Genomic DNA, 12,876 nt, shown 5'->3' with positions numbered 1-12,876 from the left:
GCTAGTGGTTAATACAAGTGGATCAATACGGGGTACAGTCCTGCTAAATGCTGTTATCTGGATGATGTGACTGGGTGTATTCTCAGTAAGTTTGATATGACACAAAACTGGGAGAAGTGACTAATATATCAGAAGGTATCATGCTTCCATGCAGACAGACTTTGACAGGATGGAGAAACAGTCTGACAGGAAACTTATGAAGAGAAGTACAAAGTCCTGCACACTACACCATGCACCAGTATATGCTGGGAAGGAGCTTTACAGAAAAGGCCCTAAGGGTGCTAGCGGAATTAAAGTTGAGCCTACAATGTGTCCTTGCTGCAAAGAAGACTAATAATATCTCACATTGCCTTTGGAGGGTATTGCCAGCAAGCTGAGAGAAGTGATCTTTCCTCCCTACTCAGCACTGGTGAGGACCCACCTGGAGCACTTTGCCCAGTTCTGGGCTCCTCAGACAAGGCAGACAAAGGCATACTGGAGACAGTTCAGTGAGAAGCAACTAAGGCAATGCAATTAAGTGTATCCTCAGCAAATTTGTGGGCAATATAAAACTGGGAGGAGTGCTTGTACACCAGAGAGTTGAGCTTGAGAAATGAGCACACATGAGCATTATGCAAATAAAGTGAAAGTGCCAAGAAGGGGGAAAATAGCTCCAGGCACCAGAACAGGTTGGGAATCAACCAGGTGGAAAGTCACTTTGCAGAAAATGTTCTGAAGTCCTGGTGGACATCAAGAAGAACATAAGCCAGCAATGTACCATTGCACTCACAAAAAGTAATGGTATGCTGGGCTGCATTAGCAGAAGTATTGCAAGTAGACTGAGGGAGGTGATCTTTTCTCTCTGCTCAGTGCTGCTAAGGTCACACCTGATGTCTTGTGTCTGGTTCTGGTCTCCCTCATATTTGAGAGACATGGACATACTGGAGAGTGTCAGTGGAAGGGCCACTAAGGTGATGAAGGGACAATAGCACCTCTCAAGAAGAACAGGTGAGAAAGCTGCAGCTGTATAACCTGGATAAGAGAAAGCTTGGAGGGAACTTATTAATGTATATAAAATACCAGAAGTGAGGTTGTAAAGAAGATGAAGCCAGGTAGTGCCCAGTGGCAATAAGCAGTAGGCACCAACTGGGTCCCAGGAGCTTTGCTCTGAACATCAGGAAACACTTTCTTACAGTGAGCGTGACTGAGCACTAGAACAGGTTGTCCAGGGAAGTTGTGGAGTTGTCCTCTTTAGAGATATTAAAAAGCCATCTGGAGCTCATCCTCAGCAACTGACTATAGGTGGCCCTTATTGAGCGGGGGAGTTGTACCAGATTATCTCCAGTGGTTCCTTCCAGCCTCAATCATTTTGTGATACCACTGGGGTAAACAGGAGACTTCGTTGTATCTTGTCTGGCACACAACTTTGGTGATTTGTGAGCTATCAGATTTTGATTTCAGGTATTGTTTTCCTCTCTGAACCATTTTTTCAAGAAGATATCATAGAATCATAGAATGGTAGGGTATGAGCATGTATTGTGTATATATGGTGCTATAGAAAATGGTGTCATTTTTAAAGAATACATATATGCAGATATTCTTACACACACAAAATTAGTAATGTTTCTTGTAAAACTTGTGCAGAAACATACCAGCATAAATCAGACATTTACCATTTCAGAAATAATTCTTAAAAACGTATATTAGATATTGTGTTTTTGTGACAACTGGATTGGTATAGCAGATCAACCTGGAAAAATTTGATACCAAAACATCTGAAAAAGATGTCTTGAACTTCAAGTTGTTTGAGACATCTTTAGTTACATATTCATGTACCTCCACAGATATATGTGCAGAACTTGAATGCATCAAGCCTCGAGTTTATCCACCTTTTTTCAGAGGGCATCCCTATCCCTTTATGAACTGTGTTTTTAGGGCTTTTTATTATCTCAAATAGGCATTATTTTGGGTTATAGTTTTTCAAATTTGGATAGCGAAGAGCTCAAGACACCAGTGGTTGCCGCATTTTTCAGTTATCCGACAGGCAGATGAATATGGCTACGAAAAACAAAGACCTTTCATGTAGTGACTCTGTGTCCATAACTACAGAAATTCCCTGTTCCTTACTTACAAAGAAACATTTGATAGATTTGTCAAATTCTTTTTTGTTCAAAAACTAGATTTTTTTTCCCTGTTACTTTTCTATGTGTGCATGTAACATAACCCTGGTAAGTTTTGACTCTGCAATCTAATCCAATGGATAAACTTCTTGCAGCAGGATTGAAATAAATTATCAACAAGAAATCATGGAAAGTTAGTTTTCAGAACTATTACTAAACTTTGTATGTCATTTCAGTTCATTCATTCAAGAAAACTTTGGAGACTTCTAACATCCTTCCTGGGTTTCTATTTTTCCAAAATATACTTCCTGAAGAGTATTATAAAGGTGTATGTAAAGAGTTCTTGTTCTAATTCTATCCATAGCATCCTTAAATAAAAAAACCCTCTTGTCATGCTGGCAAAGCAGGGCAGTTACGGGAGTCCTTTGTGGGAGAAGCAGAGCAAAAATGCAACACAGCACACCACACCATGCTTCCTTCCCTCTAAGAAACTGCATTTTTCTCTTTAGCTTGTAAAAAACACACCTATAGAACTATAGTTGCTTCCCACATATGAAGAGGAACACAGGATGTTTCTTACAATATTAAGATACAAATGTCACAACGTTCCTGCCACCTGCTAATGAATCCCACCAGTGAAGACACTTTGAGCTTTTTCTTCCCTCAAGCCTACTGCAAAAGACTTATTGAAAAGGAAAGAAATGTTCTAGAGAAGAGAAAAGTGCATTGTTTTATTTCTAGATTCTGCATTTAAAATAGTACACATGGGACAGGACTGCAGAGAGAGGTCATTGTCCAAACCAGACAACTACCTCTTTTCTCTGTCTTGCCCTGTCAGACCAGCAATATATCCTTTCAAAATTTATTTCTTCTCATTGCCCTGTCCTTCAAAAATACTTTAAACACATCCTTTCAACTGAGTCTCATGAGCACAACCAAAGGTATGAATTAAATAAAACATTTACTTAAAGCTCCTCCTTCTGTTGAAATGCTTTCTTACTGAAGCTAAATGAATTAGTTTCTTGTAGTGACACTGTTCTTTCTATTTTAGTGCTTTGCTATTGCTCATTTTCTAAAATGAAAAATGCCATCATAGAACACCAACTTTTCAAATTAGGACAGTGGCAAAATGTCTCTCTTCAGATGTTTTTTTAAACAAGCAGCAGATATCCCAAACTCCCAGTATGGAACTCAAGGATCTTCTGTAGCAAAGTGAAGACATGTTGCCATTTTACTAAATTTGAACTACCGATCCTTTGTTTAAGGCACATAGTGAATTATCTTAGTTTAGCTTCATATAGAATGTCCCCAGTAGCAAACTGGTTTGATCCATTTTACAAGCTCCTTGAAAATAAAATTAATCCTGCATCAGGCAAGTCTCTGCAACAACATGCAACATGCACAAGAATTTAATAAAAACAAAAATCTATCTTCTGCTGTTTCTTTCAACATCTACATACCATTACAATTTATCTAGAAATTAAATTTAAAAGGGTTCACAAAAGTTGATTGGAAAGAAAGAGTTTTTCTCATGGCAGAGTTACCCGTGTTGTCTGAAATGCTGTAATTAACAGCTGTGCTATGAGCACAACAGACTTTGTTTCCATTTGACCAACAATTTTACCAGAAGTATTACTTTAGGGTATTAACACTGCATATTGCAGAAGCTTCCAGAAAATTATAATCACTTAATAGTGTAACATACAATGCAGCCCTTCATGAGGTATTGTTCCTTGAAAATAATTTATCAGATAAGGTGAACAGTAACCAAAGGAATACTAACAGACTACAAAGGGAGTTGGGAAAGCAACGTTAGGTTGACATTAACCCATTCCACCACTGAGTGAGAGCTTTTCTTTTGGAGTATAGACAGCCTGAAATTCTGTGCACGTAAGTACTGTAAGAAAAATATTATTTTAATCAAGCAACAATTAAAGTCTCTTTTTGTAAGTATGCAAGCAGAACTGACAGATTCATTTCTTCTGCAAGAGATTACTGAGTTTAGAATGTCTCAATGATGTTCCCAGAGTAATTGCTACAGTAATACACACAGTTTTTATTCTCATTGTACTTGATTCAGCACAATGAACACCCAGCTGCTGCTCTGAAGGCAATGACTCTGGGAACATCCGTGGAATTAGCAAGAAAACTGGTAGATTTTGTTCCCTTGCTCTGTTTTATCAAAGTCTACATTGAGTCTCTAATTCAAACTGTAGAGAAGATAATAGATGTAAGCAGTTGATTCAGTTGGTTATGCTGAACCCTGGGAAGACAGAATATTTTTAAGGTCTTTTCTGAAAACAAAGAATTTATCTGGAACCATGTATTCTTAAAAATAAAAAACAAACAAAACAACAAGAAGCCATCTGTGATGGGTTTGTATGGAGATGCTTGTGCTTGGTAATAGAAGGAGGGGGTTGCAATGCTGGTCCTGTAAACAGTTTCCGAAACTTCCCCCAGCTCTCAGTTTGGACCCACTTCTGGCCTGGCTGGGCCCACCTGGCACCTCTGCCATCACTATTTAAGAATAGAAATTTGTAGTGTGTTGAAGGAGGTGGAAAGCTAGGGCAAGGTGGAGGTGACCACATGGATCCCACAGTCAGAGAAGGAAAGGAGGAGCAGCACCGGAGCAGAGAGTCCTCTGTGGCAAAAGTGCAGCTCTGCCCCTGTGACCCACGGATGACAATGGCAGGACTAACAACTGCCAGCAGCTCTGAGAGGACCCCATGCCAGAGAGGATGAGTTTTAGAGATCCCATGCCAGAGGGGACAAGTGCTTGGGACACCAACCCAGAGGAAGCGGAGAGGAGCTGCAGCCCTTGAGATGAATACATTTCAGAGCAGTCCCTGCAGGGCTGCCCAGTGTATAAAGGACCCTGCACTGGAGCAGAGAACCAGCAAGAAGTCCATCTGCCTTGAGGAGAGACAAGTGGCAAGAACCAGAGGGAAAGGACTTACTGAAATCCCCATTCCCTGCCCTGCTCGGGGAGGGAGGAGGTCAAACCACTGGGATTAGGTGCCTGATCCCAGGAAGTGGGAAGAGGTGGGGGGAAGGGAATCTTAAAGAGGCTGGTGGCACTTTCCATTATTCTCCCTACTCTGTATTGGTTTTGGTTGGATATTTGTGTTTGTTGTGTTTCTGTTGATGGCAAATTAAATTAAGTTTCCTTTTCTTCCCCAAGGTGAGTAGTGTCTTGTCTGCTCTGCCTGGGACCATAAGTGGCAATTGAGCCCTTTCTGTCCTTGGGAGTTTCAAAAGGACCTTGGTACTTATAACAGTACTTGTGGTCCTTTGTTCTCAGATGCACCTAAACCACAACACCATTTCAAAATGATTTATGAAATTTCTTTTCCATCTTGTCTTTCTCATCTTTTCATGGGTATTTGTATATGGTTCTACACAGCTCTTTTGCTTGAGCCATATCAACTTGATTAACCTACATCCATACTGAATTGAAGAGAGAGATTGGAGAGAAAGCATCATTGGTTTGTCACTTGATTGATTCTCTTTTCACTGATATGTTGACAAAACTTTTCAACTAGAAAAAAAAAAAAAAGTTGTGAAATCTTCCTTTCTGCAGCTTTTCTTTTTTATGTCACTTTTTAATACTTCTCCATAGAATTCCCCTTACATCACATTGTTTATTTCATCTAGCTTTTTCTTTTACTATTTTCTCAGTTGTCTCACTTCTTTCCTGTTTTAACCAGTTCCTTTCCATTTGTATTTCTGGACTTTGGATATTTTTGGATGGAAATATGAAGTAATGAAATTCATTACAGGTCTTTCATTATAGGTGCATCTACACAAATGTTCAGCATCTGACTGTGGCGTTCAACTCAAACTTTCTTTAATGATCACGACTGGTTCAAAATATCTGAAAACAGGAAGAAGCTCAACCCTTGAGTAGAGAACATCCCAAATCAAAACTACATATCTACTTTCAAGGAGGGTAGTCCATTAACCTAGGTAATGGGAGGACGGAAATCTTGATCTTACAATACACCAAACGGTTTAGCCATTAAAAGAAAACCAAAAAAAAAAAAAAAGGAAATCAACAAAACTATAAAACCACCTAACTACTCAAAAACCTTGTGCAGATTTTGTCAAATGCAGCCAGATGGAAAAAAATATCCAAAAAGAACTATAGTGGTAAAACCACTTCACCTCTCTAAATGAACAACGCACCTTCAATTCCCTCCTCAGCCCATGGAGATTTGAATCAAAGTTTATTATTATTAGGATACTATGGGATCGGGTATTGTAGACTCTTGTTAACCTTATATTCTCACACATATAGGTTTTCACTGCAGTCAGACATAGGTGGATGCACTGTAATGACTGAATTCTGTCTGGCTTGTTCACATTTTGGTAAAATGCACAAAAGAATACTTGCAAATAGGATAATTGTTGGCAGAGATACTGATAGAATAAAAGAGCATTCCTGAAGCCTTACTGCCACCTGAACAAGACATTCAGGCCCAAAGTGGTAAGAAAAATTCAAAGAAAAAAGAAAAAAGTGATTCATTGTCTTCCATTCTTCCATCCTGAAAACTCCAGTATGTCTGTTTCAGGAGGCTGACAGATACCTTGGTTGAGTACCTGACTTTATTTTAAGAGAGTTTAGTTTTTTGGTTGCTAGGGTATTGCATGGATTTGAACCATTCACCCAAAAATGAGCATTATTGATTCTCCTTTTCCACAGGCTTAGAAACTATGTCTTAATTTTCAAATTTATTTTTATATGTCCTCAAGTTATATATTTAACTAGGTATACATTTGTTTGACAAAACAATTTCACTTGACTGTGTGGCTACCCTTTCAATCTAACTCCATCTCACAGGAACTCTCAGTCCTAGAATCTGTCATCATAGTGACTTTCCCTTCTCTTTATCTATTTCTTGTAAAATCCTCCGATCTTGTTGATGCTGGAACAAGTTTTTAAACTGAGCATAAGGTACAGGGTTCCATATAATAACCTTCGTAAAATTCAGGTACAAAACAGATGAAATCAATAACCATTAATTGTACAGTGGCCTCCAGTATGAATGTAGAGCCAAAATAAGTTTTGTCTAAACCTGGTCACCATGTCAGATATAACATGTTCTGCCTTCCTGTGGGAAATTCAGACCTGAAACTGAATTTGTGACTTATTGCTGAGTGAATTTCAAAAACTCTTGAATAATCCATTATAAAATATCCATTATAAGATTTTCAAATTTCCAGACCTGACGGAGACTGGAAAGCAAAGGAAATCAAGCAAGTGTTCTTCCTATTTTTATCTTGGCTTCTCAGACTTACGTAGTCATGTTTTCCATTCCCTACATCCAAGGCTTTTGACCCAAGTGAATGAGGTTTTCAAAACTCGTCAGGATAAAAGAGGTCACAGAGAAGCAAGGTCATACATTTATGGGGTCACTTTCTTCTCATCTGTCTAGGTCTAGGTGTTGACAACAGTAGGAAAATGCAGAAGCAGCGTATACATTACTTGGCACAGTAGGTCTATGTGGAAGAAGGGGAAAAAGACAAAGAGAAATACCTTCAAAACAAGAAGTTTAAAATCTATTTTGCCTCATTTTAAACTCCAAAGTCAGTCATCAATGAAACATAAATCTGATAAACTAGTATATTTGCAGAAACACTTGTTTAAATGATTATGTTCCAATAACAAAACCAATGTCCACAGGGAGAAAAAAAATCAAAAAACCAAAATGAGGTTACCCCAAACTGCAGATATCTCTTATCTCAAAACAATTCTAAGTTATGTAACAAAAATCCATAAAAGCATTCCTTGGAGAGTTATAATTGCACAAAATGTAGAATATTCTGAAAGTACTATAACTTTGTGCCAAAATATTTTGTACATTCATGACATATACAATGCCCATTTCCTTTCTATCAAACTGACAGCTCTTTTAACAGGAATACTCCATTCCCCTCCCTCAAGAAATGCAATGTGGTGGCAAGTGTTCCAAAGGGTATCCTTAAAGGCTTCCAAGTATTAAAGATTTGAAAATCTGTGATAGAGTGGCAAAATGATCTGTTTACTTTTTATCATCAGTAGCTATCTTCATGTTGTCATTCTCTTTTCAACCAGACGTCTCAAGGGACAGAGTTAAAGGGATAATGTTAAAAATAGACTGACACCATCTACTGCAAGAAGAGTGGAAAAAGGGAGACAGAGCTTGAATAAGTTTCTTTTTAATGAAAAAAAAAAAAGAGTATGACAACTTTGAAGAGTGATCTCTAACCCCAGTTGTCTGAAGTGTAATATAGACAATGCAAGCATAAGCATCTATACTGCCCTGCTGGGGACTGGAAGGTGATTTGTCAAACTTCTTGTCAGTCAGTCCTGCAATCCTCTCATTCATGGACCAAAAGTTGAAAAAAATCTGCATCTTGTTATTTGTTTAGTGTAAGTTTTAGTTTTATGATGTTTGTTTAAGAAATAATATTATGGCTATTTAAGATAATGTCTCAATTTCTAAGCAGCTTGCTTTAGTATGAGTCTTGAAGTTTGCGCACCTAATAATAAATTTAGGCAATGTCTACATTAGCAAGTATTACCCACAGGAGAAGATCAACAGTGTGAAACAGTTGGTGCTGAGAGTGTTCAATATATGCTTATAGGAGAGTTTAACTTTGGAGTTGTCCTAGTCTGCTCCCAGGGATTCAATGCTTAGTTGAAGTTGAAGCAAAACATGTGTGCTTCTGACATGTACTTGCCTTTTCAGTTTCATTAATAAAGTGTTCTCTAAGATCCTTCCAGAATGGGGCCAGCCATAGTCAACTGGAATGATCGGTAGGCATCACTAGGGGTCACAAAGGTAAATCAAAATATTTTTACTTCCTTTCTATTGTTCCTGAGAAATATGCACAAAAACAAGAAAGCTTTTAAAACAACTTCACAGATGTTAACCCCCAGTTTTCAGCAGGAAAAAACAACTACAAACATACAGAAAAGTACATTTCCCTTAAATCTTGGAATGACCAGCCAGCAAGTCACCTATGCAATGCGTCTTTGTTTCCCTCCTTTTTGAAAAAGCCTCTTTTCTTGATTAAAAAACACCTGATGTCCCAGAATAAGTCTTGGAGTACCACAATAACCATCTCCAACTTTTCCCTCAACCAGAGAAGAAAAAATAAGCACTGCAAGTTATCTGAACAACTCAAAAGGTTGACCTGGTTACCTCCAAATCTCTCCTCTGTTTCAGAAAGATGTTTATTCTATAAAACTGGACATATCCAACCCACAATGACTTTCTGTGAGCTAGAATGTTCAGTTAAACTCTGCATCTGTCTTCTGTATTGAAAGCATCAATGCATTTTTGGCACATACACAGATTTCAGAAGAGCATTAGTAAAATTACTGAACTCTTTTGATTTTATTTATGAGCAATATGATTTCTTTCCATGTGAAGACAGTGCTGGTGGGTTGCATTCCTCTTGCTCTTCTCATATTCCTGTATTGAAAAGTATAATGCTATTTATTTTCTGAACATAAAAAATACTACACTTCTTTCTGTATCTACCTAATGTGGCAGCCATTTGTTGTTAGTCTTGATTCCAGTCTTTCCAAATGAAATATACTCAATCCCAAACAGCAAACAAATGTGAAAAGTGTAATCTAAAATGGTTCATCATTACTGATATGCATAACTTTCTTTTTATCATGAATCAGTTCAGATTTTCACCGAGAAGAAGTATATTGATATGACTGTACCTGAAAAGCTAAAGCAAGTGATAATCTGACAACATCACAATTTGTAGTGAGTCAGAGCATATGCAGATATGCCATCATGCTGGAGAAACCTCAAAATGCAGGGCGTTTTCTTCAGACTATTCATAATATGATCAAACTTAGCATTAAGAAGGAAGACTTTCAGAGAACATCATAAAACTTTCAGAGGGAAAAAAGTGCAACAGTGGTCACTGAAGATATTTAGCTCCACACTTGGACGAACACTGCCCTGAGTATGATCCTGTAGAGAGGCATTCTCAGTACAGTAGTGGCTGGAAAATATTTATGTAGATCTCAGTTCTCTAGGTAGAACAGAATTTGCATGGATTTAAATTATATTTGTAATCAATGATATTTCATAAGGCAGTATCTTTTTATCATATTGTTACAATTTTTTATTTGGAATAACCAGAGCTTACAAGACATTAGCTTTAGCTGATGGTCTGAGAAAGAGAGTTATTCATATCTTTCACCTGGTCTAGTGAAAGATGTCCCCGTCCACAGAAGGGAAGTTGGACTAGATCTTTGAAGGTTGTTTCCAATGCAAACCACTGTATGATTCCATGAATCATATGAAGCAACACACAGTCCTCTTGCAGCTCTTATTTAGTTCCACATGAACATCTTGCAGGCAGTCTTACTGGAGAAAGATTAAGTTCTAGAAGACAACACTTCAGTTTGTAAGATACTCAATCTACCTAAAAATCGGATCTGCAAAGGACCTTTATTCATCATTGCTGCTAGGCAGAAAAGTTATAAATATTGAAAGAAATATGACTTTTAATTTCTCAGTCCTATTCTGTGCAGATAGAGCACCATCAAAATCTGTTTTTGAAACTACAGGTCATAGAAGGCCAGCAAGCTCTACCTACAATGTGTGAAATTTGTTTGGAGGTGTCGGTTCAGTTGTCAGACATGTAGAAGTAAGTGAGACAAGTCAGAGTTTATGACAAGTGGGCAAAAAAATGAATGCTGAAAGGGAAGACAATGGGCAAACCTAAACCTGCAAAGATTTTTAAAACGGTACAGGTACGCTCAAACCAGAAAGCCCTTCTAGGCTCTTTCAAGAGAACTCTTAGCTATGTAAAACTTAGACATGCAGTTTGAAATTCTACTCTACCTTCTTTAAAAAATTAAGGTAGATATAGATCCTTAGAAATGCCAGGTCAGTAGTCTTAGATTAAAACACGAAGAGCAGTTAGCTGGAATTTCTGGCTATTTAAAATATCCACAATAGCAAACCTGAGCCTGCCTGTATATGGCATATAGAATAGATGAATCTCTTGATGAATAGATGAGCTCAGTAGCTGTCTCTACCTGACAGAACCATTTATTTTTTTATTGAAACTTGACATCTGTCATACTGTTTGGACAGATCTGATGACAATTTTGAAAGACATTTGCTGATCTTTCTGTCAGTATTTCATGTTAGCACAGCAGACTTCATTAATACAGAATCAGAAAAAAAAAATCCATTGAATGTGAAAGAGAGAAAAATTAAGTTCTTAGTAATTAACTCTGTCAATTTTTCAAAATGTTTCCAAGTCGATCCACGGGACATGAAAATCTAAAGTAATGGTTTATATGTTGTTTACCAATGCTGACTTTCAGAGAAATGTGAATAAGCTAGCTCATTTTATACAACAGCAGTTACAAGCCACTGCATACACTACAGCAAAAACATATTTTCAAAAACTTTGAACTATTAATAGTTTCTTTGATTTTCAACTTTTCAACAATTTCAGTAACAGGAAAAAACCATAAGTGAATCACAGTTAACACAGGGACATAAAGCCGAAAGCCTAAGAAAAGCCAGTGAAAGTACTGAAATTATAAGAAAGAACAGAGTTAGATATGTCTAAAAAAAAATGTTTGGGGTTTTCTTCCAAAGCCAAAGCATTTTCGATGAAAAGATTGTGTTTATCTGACTTTATATAATCCCTGAATATGACTCATATCATCTAGAAAATGTTCCAGTATACTGTATAACAGAATTCAGTATCTTGAATAATTTGTTGCAAAGGTAATGCTTGCCTGACTTCATGTCACAGCTATTTAAGTTCTGGCTAGCAAGAAAGTGACAATATTCAGAGAAAACTCTACATACTTAGTGGGCTCAACCAGAGATGCCGAGAAGGTATGAAATATCTCATGCTTTATGAAATTTTAGAGAGTAACTATTTTAAGATAATAAAGTTATTTTTGGGAATGGTAACTTTCATCATTGAGGGAAAGTTTTTCTGTGATAGCGTGAATGTCTTGCAGATGATTGAAGGAGAGATCTTTCTACTTAGAAACGAGTCAGAAGTATTACATTAAATCTTTCAGCATTGCAATACTCTTGGTTTCCTATTTAGAAATATGTGAATATGACTAATATTATTTATGCAAATAAATCTCCTTTAGTTTAGTGAATATGCATTCACATGAATGGTTACATATTTAGGTGTCACATTTTTGTAGAACATCGGACACTGTACTGGTACAATCAAGATATATGAATTTACTAATAATTTTTGCCTAATTGCACTTTATCAGAACACACAACATATGATTTACCTTTTTAAAAAAGATTTAGCATCTTTTGAAGGATAGGTATCACAATACTTGTTCACATCAATGGATTTTAATAGAACTTCTGGTATAGGTGAAGGCTGCAGCACTAAATACTGATGGTATAGATTCCCTAAAGTTGTAAGTCCTTCACAAGTGTAGGGAAAAGAAGTTCTCTGATTTACTCAGAAAGTGTATATCCCATGTTGCATACTGACTGTATGTTCTACATACAATGTTCCTAACTTTACCTTTTTACTATTTGTTTAGAAAAAAACCCCTACCTTTTGGTACTTTAAAAAAAAAATCTACTTTAATGATATGTTTAAGTTACATAGATCCTAAGGATATCATCAGATTAATCTTTGGTTTTATTCTCTGTTAATTCCCAGAGAAATGCTGTAGCAGCATCTCTTTAGCTTTACACAGGCCTTTGGATCTGTCTTTCCACCAAGAAAGTGACCTAAAACGTATTCAACAATGAAA

General features: G+C 37.1%; 1 protein-coding gene across 1 annotated transcript in view; it reads right to left on the bottom strand.

Moving 5' to 3' along the window:
* Window positions 1–12,876, bottom strand: part of TRPM3 (transient receptor potential cation channel subfamily M member 3) — a 399,584-nt gene that overhangs the window by 196,503 nt on the left and 190,205 nt on the right. The window lies entirely within an intron of this gene.

Source organism: Colius striatus, chromosome Z (assembly GCF_028858725.1).
Source record: "Colius striatus isolate bColStr4 chromosome Z, bColStr4.1.hap1, whole genome shotgun sequence".
Taxonomy (NCBI): Eukaryota; Metazoa; Chordata; class Aves; order Coliiformes; family Coliidae; genus Colius; species Colius striatus.
Note: the sequence above shows the minus strand (reverse complement) of the source record. Positions and strands in the feature narration are given on the sequence as shown.